At 38.4% G+C, this 13,823-nt stretch overlaps 1 long non-coding RNA gene across 2 annotated transcripts; it reads left to right on the top strand.

Moving 5' to 3' along the window:
- The first annotated feature begins 228 nt into the window (after window positions 1-228).
- LOC102384684 lies at window positions 229-13,614 on the top strand. 2 transcript variants are annotated; one of them, XR_323631.1, is made up of 3 exons: window positions 229-400; window positions 4,630-4,717; window positions 12,872-13,614. It is a non-coding gene; the product is annotated as an uncharacterized LOC102384684 (long non-coding RNA). The 2 variants fall into 2 exon arrangements; XR_323632.1 differs by lacking the exon at window positions 229-400 and adding an exon at window positions 764-869.
- The last annotated feature ends 209 nt before the right edge of the window (window positions 13,615-13,823 follow it).

The following is a 13,823-nucleotide window of genomic DNA, read 5'->3' as shown; positions in this document are numbered from 1 at the left end:
ATAGCGCAATACCTGTAATGTGTAAAGGAGACCTGATTAGGGACTAATTTATTCAGAAATGCATGAGCTTTCATAGGTGATTGCAAGTCCATTTACAACATCTGACAAAGTAAGCTGAGAGCAGGAGTACTAAATAGAAAGCAATAAAATAATTTAAAGACAAGGGATAGGGGAAAGGGAAAGAATGAATAGGGGCTGTGGACACTGCTGAAATAGGAAGGTGAATTGAAGAAAGCAAAACCCCCCCCAAAAACAACACAGTTAAAACAAAGGAATACAGAGATTATAAATGTTAGTTCATGTAATGGGATAGAGATCCATAAATTCAGTCAGTGGATGATTTTTTGTTTGGCAGTTTCATGTTCAGGTTGGCTTTTGAAGCCTTGGTGTTTAGTATGAGGTAAGTGATAGAGCGCCCAGGAAGTTCAAGTGTTCTGCACAGACTTTTGTGTCTTTCTGGTGATGGTAAAAAAACCCACAAACCTGATGGGAAATTGGTGTTTGTTCTTTCTTTCACGTAACATTTCCCCACCTGGCCAATGCAGACTGCAGAGGGATACTGTAAGCAGGTGATGACATTTATGATGTTGTTAAAAGAGCAAATGAATGAACCCAGATGTTATAATCCATGTTGTTGGGTCCAGTAATGGTGTGGACCGTGTTGATGAGGGGGCACAGCTGGCATCTGGGTCTGTTAGTATTCCTGCCCCCTACAAGTCTACTCATAGCGTCTGATGAAGTAGGCTGTTACCTATGAAAACTTACACATTTCTGAACAAATTAGTTTCCAAGGTGCCACCTTATCCTGCTTTCTGCTTGACTTCAGACTAACACAATCAACTACTTCTCTCTACTCATGAAAGTTAAAGGTAACATCAGCATTTTGATTTTGTATTATATTTTTGTGCATTCAAGCGAACCATTATCGCTTGAGGAATCCTGTCTGTGGATCTTGTTTCACTGTAAGCCATCCTGGCCACATCTAGATGAGCGTGCACATGTAGTTTGCAGTACTGCAGACCTGTCTGAGTGCCACAAACCACACTCAGCCCACATGCAGGCATTCACTATGCTGCTAATTTGAGATCCTGGTGTAAAAAAAAAAAAAACATGCTAGAAAAAAGTGGGGCAGTGCTTGTGGCTACAGTGTGCGCTGCCTGAAACCAGAGCTGGGTTGGCCAGAGCCATGCTTCAGCTGCCAGCAAGGCTCTGTGCACCTGGATTGTCACCCCTAGATCCAGAACTGCAGGTAAGGCTGCCAGGGTCAGCCTAGGTGCTGGCTCCAGCCTCTCCTACCCCACCCATAGCATTTTCCCCTGTGCTAACCCCATGTGCAGGGCTGTGCACTAGGGCTAAAAGCAGTGGCACAAATTTATGCTACTGCTTTTTTTCTCCACAGCAACTGCACGCCCCTGCTCAGGCAGTGCCTCCATTGTGGACTGCAGTGGTCCCTGGGGCTAGGTACAGATACTTAAAAAGCCCAAGGCTGAATTCATCTAAATTATGCGGTTTTCTGTAAGCGGCATCATTTAGATTGCTAGCAAACAGAACATATATTCACCTTTTGGTGGGGGGAAGCAAATCTTAGACTGGGTTCCACCATTTTTAAACCGATCTGTGCAAGCTGAACTGTTCTGTTCTGTTCTGAGTATAGAGTGATTTCTCCTTGCTTACACCAGTAAAAGTGTAATGTCTGTACCTGGACTAGCTGTCAACATTTGGGCTTCTGCTTCTGAGCCTGCATATAATGAATCCACTTTGATCACTTACACACCGAACCTAACCTCTAGTGCAATCCAGTTTGCTGCTAGGGAGATGACTAATTCCCCAGAAGGATACAATCTACTAGACCTACTCTGAGCACATCTAACTTATCTGAAGAGCACTGAATTCAGCTAAAATGCAACAACAATGGTGGTGGTATTTAAAAGTTAGAGTACTCACCCAGAAATCAGGGTGCTAGGCACTACTCATCCTGAGGAGATTTTTAAACCAAAACTTTCACTTCTTGGGAGCAAGCCTTAACCACGAGCTTATGGAACTAGTTATATGAGTATATTCACCAGCTCTGTGCTTGAGATTTTGCCACCGGGCAGAGAGGAGTGCAGGATCTGTGCCACCAAAGAGAGAACAAGCAAACAGGAGCCTGATTCTGTGGTCCAGTGGTTATAGCCACTCCATGCCAAGGGCGAACCCTGGATTCCGTTTCCTGCTCTCGGGAAGCTGAATGTCTTAAACCTGGGGCTATAGCATCAGCATCCCTCTTTATTGCTCTCTGTACTGCTTATGCAATTTGCATTATGTTGAATAAAAAGCCAGGATCTTGAGTTTCCTACCTTCAAAGATACCTCACTGGGCCAAACAGACATACTCCCACTTCTTTGCTTTCCTCCTGGCCTCTACAAATCCTCATTCTGCTACCCAGTGGCTGACTTTCAAAAGGAAGGCTGTAGGATGTCTCAGCACTGCCAAACCCCAATAGGAGCTGTCTTTAGCCCTATCTAGAGCATGGCCAGTTCATTAGGACACAATTATGATTCGTGAGGTGATTCAAATTCCTTCACAATATGAGGGCTATAAAATGCAGATCTCCCACTACCTGGGAAAATGCCTTAACCATTGGGCAAAAGATGTACTGTGGCAGTACCACCAGGCCACTTATTTTCAGTATCACACAGCTAATATGTGAGGTCCTTTTCTGCTCCAACTTTTGGAAGCCTGCATGGAATTTATACACTTTTCCAAACTGAACAGAGCGTGCTGGAAACAAAACTAGATGCCACTGTGGCTACCTTGGCTCACGTCTGAGTACTGTATGCTTAGTAGGCCAGACCCAGGCATCTAAAGAACTGGGGGAGATGCGAGGCTACGATGGAGATGCCGAAGTGGAACACAAGCAATTTATGACAGAATTCAGAGTCTTGGAATAGGATCATATTCATCGATTTATGCACCAGAAACTTCCCTAAGTGGAACTTAGGTGCCTTAGAGGTGAAATAGCACTGGGTGTTAGACTTTAAGTGCTGGAGTGCCTAGACACAGTCTCTTCAGAAAACAAACCTGATTTGACCCATAACTCTCTTGTCCAATGATGTTAAGTCCTAAGCAATGTAAACGTCCAAGTACTTTTAACTTACAGCTGCAGAAATCCTTTTTCTGAGTATAGTTTATTTTTACTGAATAAAATCCTAATTATATTTATTGTAGAACTATGTCAAGTCATATATTGATTGAACTATGCAAGTATAGAACATGTTTTCCAAGCACATTGGATGTACTTTCTTGACAATATGTTTTTTATTTTGAAGATGGCTATAGATAGATGTAAAATGCATGAATATCCTATTTAATCATAATAATTTGTAATCAATAATAATAAAATAGATCATTAGAATATAAATGTGTATTACATTACTACTTGTTACTTTTAGCTTACTGGTAAAAATGAATGTAAAAATCAATACATTTTATCTAGTATAACTTTCATTTTGACTCTTATCTAATATTATTAGTTCTGCATAATATTTACATTTTTACCAGCCATTTTGGGGCTTTCTATCAAGGTTCCTATATTGTTGCCCATCACAATAGCCTATGAGTGAGAAAATAATGTAATTATAAAATTAATTGTAAGGGATTGTAACCATTAGTTTTGGAAACATTAAATCTATCAAGTCTGTCTGTCTGATGTTACATTCTGTAGTCTATGATAGTTTATTTTAACAAGCTCTGCTTTTTCATACAAACTGCTAATACATTTGAGCTGATTCTTTAAAGGTTTTTGATTTGTTAACCTATTATGGTATGAAATCAAACATTAGAATACAGATTGTCTGCCTACTTTATAAACTTTTGGGAGAAAAGAGATATTTTAAAACAGGCTAATACTGATATATTTAAGCAGTATTTATGTTTTGCTGTATGAAAAACAGCAAGTTTTTAAACGGAGTATTTATTATGAAGCAATTAATCCAGCTTGTTAACTTTTTAATGGAAATATATTACAAGAAATGTAATACTAGTTCCTCTTGTAAACTATCTTGCAATTCTCATTTCTGTATTAAGTATTACTCTAATGTAAAATAGTGCATGTTTCAGCTTTGAAACAGAACAATTTAAGAAGGCACTAATAATTCATGGAAATAAAACAATCATGCAGCTCAAAGTGATCACTGAAACACTGCTCCTAAAGTAGAAAATGAATTGCTTAGGAAGTGAGCTTTAAACAGGATTTTTCTTTACTATTTTCTTCATGAAAATATTCACTCTAATGAACATGGGAGATGAACATGTAAATATCTGTCTTTAAGCTACTACATTATTTTTGCTTTCAAAGTCATGTTTTGCAAATACAATGTTGACTGGTTGCATAAATATTAACCCAAATCACAAAGGATTTGTTTATAAATCATAGTAGTTAAATCACATATAGCCTAATACTGAATGTATTTGTATATCAAGCACATGTTATTTTCCAGTAAGAACAGAGGAATTTCATATGCATAAAACAGAAAGCTTACTGGTGTAGTATTTTCTACCTCATGAGTTTCTGCTGTGACCAATTGCATTATTCTTTAGTTGTTTATTGTTCTGGTATTTAAATCTCTATTTTATACAATTCGTGCACAGGTGGCAGTAAGATTTGAGGAGAACACAGGGTGCTAATTCAGAAATGTCTTTGTAAAATTTGGATATCAATCTCCCGAACCTTTCTCAGGTAAGACTCCCCATGGAAATCAGGTTATTGGCCACATTTTCAAACCAGTTAGGCATAAAATTGTGCATGAGAAATTCCTTCACAGTTTAGGCCTTAATTCTGCAAGGAGTTCTGCACAGACCCCTGTACCTTCACTGAGTTGCTTGCAAAAATGGGGTTATTAGCTAACTTAGCACATCAATTTAATTTTGGTCAAAACTAAATTGCTGATCTAAGCTTTAATCACTTGTAATTGCAAATTAGATATACAAATGTGCTCATACAATCAGGGAAACTGCAAGCACAAATTAGGTACCTAACTTCTATAAAAATCTGTCCCACTATTACTTCAATATAATTACAATTCAATATTTTCAATATATGAAAGTAATGCAAATATCACACAAATATGAAAAATTGCACTATTATAAAATGCAATTACATTTAATTAAATCTTAGATTTAGGTTGGCTTTATGTTGGATTAACAAACACAGTTTTAAAGGTAAGTTACTTAAATGTTAAATATGTTTGCAAATATGCTCACATAAGCATTTGCTGAATTTTTAAGGGTGACCATGATAAATTGCCACTCATACCTGTCATTTCATTTTACCCTATCAGACCAAAATAGCCATTTCATCAAAGATGTTGCCTTGAGCATCATGGAATCTTGCCTTTCATTTATGAGGGTTTTTTATTTCCTAGATTATAAGAATATACTGTAAAATAACTGTGATTTAGTTAAACAAATGTATTCTTGTTAATCTAGATGATCTGCATTTGGAAAATATACAGTAAAGAATACCATTATAATAAATTATAAGTGTATATTTTATGTAGGAACAACCAGAAACTTAGAGCTAAAGGTAAATGACTTCTTACTCTTGAGGGAATAATATTTTTAGCAATATTATTATCCTTGGAATTGCACTGTTAAAATTTACTACTCTGTATTTGATTCTTTATGTTTTATTCAGCTAAGTATTATACCTGGGGATCAATAAGAAGTAGAGGGTAGCCTTCATTTTTTTCATTAAGCCATTAAAACATTTGATATACTGCAGATGAATAATACTGAATTGTGAAGTTGTAACAGTCTAGATTTCTGCAATCTACTTAATAAAGAAACATCAACAGATTTGTTGGTCCCTCCCAAAGAAAACAAAGCAAAATTAATGAAATTAAAGCACATTTTACAGCTAGTATTTAACTTACTCTCTAGCCACTATTTCCCTTGCAGTGCTGATATATTTTGGCTTTTTACCATGATTTTTAGAGTATCAGCATACATGCTGCCATGACTATATTTTAATCTTTTTTGTGTCCTGAACTTCTTATCCCATGCTTCAGTATTTGACAGGGACTGGAGCTACATGTGGGGATCGAGGATAGCATATGGCCCAAGGTCCAGCTGGATGTCTGAATGCTTCTTTTCAGACAGAGGTTTGGATTCCTCAGTAATTAACAACTGACTCTTTAATATTTTTTAACTCAGTTTTTTTTTTTCTTTGCAATTCATATCCTGTTTTACAACATTCAAAAAGCACAAATTGAGCAGGTGCCAGGAAAAAAATAATAGAAATGAGCTCATTTTCATAGAATTGGACCCATTTTCATGCTGGCTGATGATGGTTTCCAACACTGAATTTTTACTGGCAAACAGGGTCCTGCAAACTCTGTCCTTCCAAATGCCTGCAGGAAATAATCCCAGGTTTCAAATGGAAAAATAAAAAATATGTTCAGTTTTGAGCAGGTTTTAGCCTTACTTTTGTTCTGAGCTACAATAACCCACAGGAAATGCTTTGAGCAGGTTTGGAGAATTTAATTTTTCTGTACTAATATTCTGAAGTTATTTTGTCTCTGCTTATTGGATGCCACAGATTCAGTGTGTGAATTGGGCTCCTCTTGCACAAATTCAGATAGCCAGATTTGGCAACTCCAAACTGCTCTGTGGCTCTGCTTTTTCTCTCTCCAGTTCTCAATCTGCCTCTCAGCAAAACTGCAGTGGAAAGTTTCCTCTAGTGGCTTGTGCTTCATTTTTAAAAACAGGTCTGGAAACAAATAAGAAGAAAGCAATATAATTGTGGCATTTAATAGGCACAGCAAGTTCTTTGTTTTTGTCACCAGCACAAAAGTCAGTGGTTTTATTAAGAGTCCATTCCCCTCCTCATAAAGGCTGAAAACCTAATGTAATTATTCTTGCTATATCATCTTGTTGTCTTCTTCCATGTTCTCCCATATGTTTTGAATAGCTTCCCTATTCTTGTGTAACAAGCAACAGTCTCTCCATCTTCAGATTCCTCCTTGAAACCTTCTTCTGGATAGCACCTCAGAAGACAGCCTTATAGCATGGTTCCTGCATTTCAAACTTACATTGTCATGCTCTAGTTTCTTTTTGTTACAATTTGACACTGAGCTTTCTTATATTACAGGGCAGATTGTGGCTGGTAATTTGTTTGCATACTGGCATTACTGCACAGTAGCATCCCTGCATGACTTCCTGGTGATGCTGACTGCACAGTAGCTCATTCCTACTGCTAGGCCTGTGCGAAGTGGCTAGTATTCTCTTTGGATTTGGATTCGGCCAATTTGGGGAGCAGAGATTCCATTTAGTGATTTGAATCACTGTCCCAAATTGATTTGGCTGAATCTGATTCAGAGATTTGGCTGCTGCCGAATCTCCGAATTACACAGGCCCCATCCGCTGCCCACTCTCCCAGCCCCACCCAGCCCCAACTCATAGCCCTTTGGGAAAAAAAAAAGAAGAAGCCCACACTCACCAGCTGCTGCCAGCCAGGGGGGTGATCCCCACTGCCCTATGTTGTATGGGGGGCTCTGCCACAAGCCCCCCAACCCCCACCTGCTTCCCCAGCTCTCCAGTGGCTGCTCCACCTGCCCCTGCTCCTGGCCCTTTAAAAAAAATTAAAAAGCCCCAACTCACTGGCTCCTGCCCAGTGGGGGGGTGATCCCCGCTGCCCCCCACTGCCCTGTGCTGCATGGAGGGCTCTGTCACAAGTCCCCAGAAGCCCCGAGGCTTCTGTAGCAGCAGCTGGTGCCTTTGGGGTTTTTTGTTGGTTTTTTTTTTTTTTAAAGGGCCGGGAGTTGGGGTAGGCAGGGCAGCTATGGGGGGTGCTGGGAGAGTGAGCAGGGGTCAGAGAGCTCATGGAAGAGCACCCCAGACAGCACAGGGCAGTGGAAGGCAGCGGGGATCACCCCCCCCTGCCTGACACTAGCAGGTGAGTGGGGGCTTTTTTTGAAACAGCTGGGAGCGGGAGTCAGGCAGGGCAGCCATTGGGGGTGGGCTAGGAGAGCAGGCAGGGGTCAGGGGGCACTCAGGGGGGCTGGAGGAGCAGGCAGAGAATGGGCTGTGTTGGGGGTCCTCCCATGGTCCCCTCCCCCGTCGTCCAACTCCCCCCTCCTCTGCCCCCTACTTACCAGCATGGAGTCTGAGTCCCCACTTGCTGCAGCAGGGAGCTGGACTGCCCAAATCACTGAAGCCCTCCAAATCTTTTCTAAATTGATTCAGAGAGCTTTGAATCAATTTGGACCTTTTAATTGGTCCTCTGATTCGATTCAGATTCGGCGATTCGGCTGCTGAATCGGGCCGAATCTCCTCCAAATTGAATCAGCTCCTGAAGCTTTACCTAGCCCTAATTACTACACAATAGCTTGTTACTACTGTGCAGTAGCATCACATCACAGTTCATGCCCCACAATGCTACTGCACAGTACTAATGATCTACTGCACAGTAAGCATCTCCTGTAGACATGGCCACTGAATGTTATTTATAGTTCATCCATTCTGTCTTGACAGAACTAAGTTTAGAACTAGACACACTTTATTCTTTTCCTCTGCAAGTCCAGAAGAAAAAAGGAGGGGAGGGGAGGAAACGTCTTGGATTGATAACTTTAATATATAAGTTACTACCAAAAAGAAAAATGACCACACTGTACTATTTGAGATTTTATTTTTCCTTTGGCATATAGGGAAAATTTGTGCTATCTCAGATACATGTGTGTGGTAACCATTGGCTAATACATTTTTAATATTTAGTTTTTATATTATGATAAGAGCAAGTATCCTGAGGATTGGGAACATATTTTCAGGCACTACTTTTTGCACATGAAATAAAAGAGATGATGACACTCCATTCTACTGGACCCCCTCCCCTTTTCAAGACAGTGAAGCCACAGGTGACTGGTGCCTCCTGAGTCTGAGGGGGCACCCACAGAAGCCAGTGGAGGTGGTGGGGACAGAGCTGGCAAGCACCCGCAAATGCTGCCGGTGGCATTGGCAGCAGGGACAACCCTACCGGGGGTACACGTGCTCTCCTGTGCCCTCTCTATGAGTTGTCTATGAGTGAAGCCATCCCACTGTTGGCACAACTGCCAAGTGTGGACTCTCATAACCTAGTGAACACTCAGCCAATCCTAGGTTAGGTTTATATTCAGCCATCTGATTGGTTTAAAATTTGGTTTACATTTGACTGGTGGAATTGGACAAGTCTAATTTTTTAAGGGAGGCTAAGAAAGAGGTTGTTTTGGCCTCTCTTCTTCTCATTGAACATGCTCATGCACCCAGTGAATTGGAGCAATCAGTTATTTTGGTTGGCTGTGTAGCCCACAGAAAGGTGTGTGTTACTTGAACTTTTTCTTTGACTAATATTTTGTTTTTGTTCCACTTCATATCGTTATTAGGCTAAAGTCAGTGTTCTTTCAGCTACCTAAGATCCCCCATCCTCTTCATAGATTCTTCTTCAAATCATGGATTTCTCTTGCTCCTTCAAAGCTTCATTTTATTCTTCCTCAGTTGGTACCAGAGTTTGAAAACATGTTCCTCTGATCCTTTCTCCTACACGTCTTCTCTGGAATACAGAATCCCTATGCTCTCTTCTCCTCCACTCTCTAAAATTGCTGTTAAGGGACTTTTTCTTTTATTATTCCCAGATCCTTTTTCAGCTGATCAGGAGATTGACTCCTTAGTTTACACTTCTGCCATGAAGTTCACATTTGAAAAAACTGGTTTGTCTTGAGTGGTAGCCATCTGTTTGTCCAAATGGATGATCGTCATAATTTAATGACCATTCCTTATTACTCTTATACCTGGTGCAAGAATTTCTCCTGCCACTTCCGGTATGATTTAGCTAAATATGGAGGCCAAAGGCAGTAGACATACCCCGCATTTAAAATGGAGTTTGTAGTCTGACACAGATATGGTACAGTATAATATTAAAAAGAATGCATAAGGTGTACATATATTGTGTACAGAGTCATTTATTTTATTTATTTGAAGTGTTCAGTATAGTCCTTGCAGGAAAATTGGCAATTAAATTACAGGAAGGTGAGCTTTGCTACCCCTCGTTAATGACATCCATGAATACAGTAGCCCAGGTCTAATTCTAGGCTTTTACATTAAAGAGTGTTTGGTGACTTATGAGCTAATGCACCTCTCTATTCTATGGTAGGATGTAAGGCCAAATCTATGTAGACACAGGCCAGCAGGGGACTTAAAAGTCTTCAGTTTATCTTTTGAAACCAGAGCAGCCTGTAGTTGAAAAATCAGCTTGCTGCAATAACTACCCTTTATTTTCCCCATGCTGTTTAATAAAGTTATGGAGTCTGGCATTCTTGTTACTTACAGTGAGCATCCTGCTTATACCACCTTTGACTGATGTACACTAAACAAAGGCAGGAGCATTACTGGAAAATGTTTTGTTCCTGAATCAATGGGAGAAAGCCTTAGTTTTTTCTATATAAAATAACAGGTCTTATTTGTCTACCTATATAGTGCTATCTTCTTCATTATGTGCCTTGCATATATAAAGTATAAATTAAAATTTACTAATCTCTGGCTATTTTAATAATAATTATTAATTATTGTGTTTTTTCACATTATTACATGCTATGGTTGTCAAATGCAGAATTAAAATACATTAAATTAAATTTCACACTTAAATTGCATGGTAATAAGTTAATTTTTAATTAATTACTATTTATGATTTATTGAAATTATTTAATATCTAACATTGTCTGAGTGTAGATTTCCACATGTAAGTGTGTGTGTGTGTGTGTGTGTGTGTGTGTGTGTGTGTGTGTGTATATATAAAAAAAAACAATAAAACTGCTTTAAATTTACCATTCACATTTTTACTGACACAATCCTGATGTCAGTAAATTCATACTTAGACTTTCCTGCAATCTGGATTATGTCCTATATCCACTTTACTTATAAATGTAGGATAAATTCTTCTTCCACTGAAGTTAAGGAAAGTTTTGACACTGACTGCAGTGCACTCAGCATTTTACCCTAGATGATGAAGTTTTGCAGTAACCTGAAATTCATGTCCCCTATGTACTGTATTTAGACCCTCCAAATTTGGTTCAAAATAAAGCTACATTCTGTTCTCAAAAAGTGTTATGTGACTGAAAATTCCTTTATTAGGCACTTCAAAACTGTGACTTTTAAATTATATATGTAGGTTGCAGATGTATTTAAAAGTAATTGAAATTGTTATTGGAATACATGCATTTACTAAATTATATTTTCAAGAATTAGAGGTTTTTCCTTTTATTCTGTTCTTTTAAATGAGGTTTTAATATTTAGCTAATCAGATAATATAACCAAATATGAACATAAGAATCTTGTCTCTGAAATACATCTTTAAACAATATCATTTGGCAAAAATGCGCTAACAACAATACTGTAACCACCAAAATCTGCAAACTTAACCATGCCTCTGTCATTTGAAAGTAACTATAAATTCTTCTTTGTTCTCTTTTATTGTTTTTTTTAAATTCATAACATGGTGACTAATCATTCCTATATGGTTCTGCTTATTGCCTGAAAACAGCAACTAGAATACAGACATTTTAGTTACTTGTTAGCTACACACATTTTCTCACAAATGGTAGTATTTTATGCTAAAATGGCCCACTGGTTATTAAGATCATTGTTTTGAAACTGAAGCAGATGTCTCCACGAACATCACTGTTTTGCGGTTTCATTTTTTTTGCTGTGGCATATGCCTTCCAGTGACTCTAATTTTTTTTTTTGCAGTTCTTTCTTATAGCATGTTTAAAATGAAACAGATCTGTTTAATAATGACAAAGATTTCAAAACAGCTAAATTTCCATTTGTAGTCAATGTAGCAACTTTCCCCTCTTCTGTTAACTGTGAATGTCAACAATACCTTCTACAACAGCATAAATTGCTGATTTCTAGCATATGGACATGGAATGCTAGATATATTGTAGCTTAGCTGAGGCATTTAAAAAAGCCTCTCAGTACTGCCGAATGCTGCTGCTTCCTAGGGTCAAAGAAAACAGGAATATGACTTTTGTATTACAGAAGCCAAAAAAATAAGGTATTTGGAGTTTGGTAATACTGGGGGAAGAGAGAAGGAGCAACAGCCTTTCCACTATTTGAAGTGGAACACCAGCCTTCGATGAAATACATAAACCCTCTCATAATATAATAGAATCTGCAAAATCCCTTCCAAAGCAACAAAACAAACTGCATGTTTTAAATGGGAACATAATTGTTACAAGTAAAAAGAGATCCTATTAAATCAGAGTTAATTGTGTAAAGAACAGAAAAAAATAAACTTTTACAATTTTGAAGGTGTGTTGGCACTTAAAAAAAACTTCACTGTAGACAGTCTAAATATACCCCTACTAACTTTGGCTTGCATGAATATACTAAGCAGGAGCCTATGACACTGAGTACATTGTTTAAAGACTACTTCAGGATGGTTAAGAAGAGGATGATATAATCTAAATATGTGATAAAGTGAGATTACTGGTATATATAATATTTCTCACTGGCAGGCATTCCTATCATGTCATATCAAAGTCTAGCAAAATGTTGAAAGTTAGAAATGTTATCAAGCATTAGCAGGCATTTAAAGAACGTCTGTTGAATATTTCTAGCATAAAAAAGTATTTCATGTGATGTAAATGAATGGTAATTTTCTGACTTTAAAAGAGAACTGTGCCAGTACATTTCAGCGTTCTGGACCCAATTCTGCAAACATGGAGATGCTTTCAATTTGCTCTGCCTGCCTTCCCGCCTTAGATGGCTGCGATTGCAGCGAAATTAATCCATTTAAAAATCTGCAGCTTAAACTTAAGGATTTTCAGTTTTTTTTTTCCCTCCCTCTCTTTTTTTTTCTTAGAATATCAATAAGTTCCAATTGAAGAGCGGATTCTTTTGCAATTCAGGCATGTGCCGGCGATAACGGGCGAGTTGGCATGAAGAGAGGCAGAGATGGATTAATTATGCAGAGAACATGGAAATTCTGCTTATCATCGGCTAGCAAAGGAGCCCAGCTCACATAATCAGCAAACGAAGGGAGAGAAAAAAATAACAATGCAATGGCACCTTCCAGCCCATCATCAGGATTTTTTCTACCCCCTTGTAATTAAAAAATAACATACACTTATAGCCCTATCTCCTGTGCAGGCAAGGAGTGGATGTCCACAAAATAATTGCACTGGGATATTAGAGCTGGGAACAAGGGCTGTCCATTCCTACTATCCCTTACTCCCTCCCCTCCCTCTCTCTCTCTCCTGGCCTCTACCAGGCACTTCTTTTCTGCCTGCAATCCGAATCAGATGGATGTCTCAGGTGACATCCTATCTCAGTGTCCATAAGTCCCAAACCTCTCCCTTATCATGATTCAAGCAAACATGTATATGATAAATATTTGAAGTGCCGAGGCTGTGGGGTTTTATCCTGATCACCTGTGAGCTATCTGTAGAAATCACTTTGATGAAACCTTTCCAAATGGTCTTTTCAAGTTACAAAACAGGCTGATTAGAAAAGCTTTTTTGTTGTTATAACTGTTTGCACTTTTGCCCACAAAAGATCACATCTCCTATAAAGTTTTTTGTTTTTTTTTTCATTTTTTGTCTTTATAAACCCAAGATAAACCATAATTTTTTTAATTTTCATTGTTTAGATTTAAAAATCATTGCTTAATAAAATTCAGTAGCAATATATCAAGGATATGCAAAGACCCTATAATAAAATGTAGAAATGAGTTTTATTGTAACAAATAGATTGATCCTAGATCTGTATTATTTACTTCACTGATGTTATATTCCATCTTTGCAAATTATGATGCA

The sequence above is a fragment of the Alligator sinensis genome, unplaced genomic scaffold (genome assembly GCF_000455745.1).
Source record: "Alligator sinensis unplaced genomic scaffold, ASM45574v1 scaffold20_2, whole genome shotgun sequence".
Classification (NCBI taxonomy): domain Eukaryota; kingdom Metazoa; phylum Chordata; order Crocodylia; family Alligatoridae; genus Alligator; species Alligator sinensis.
This window is presented reverse-complemented; position numbering and strand designations above follow the sequence as displayed.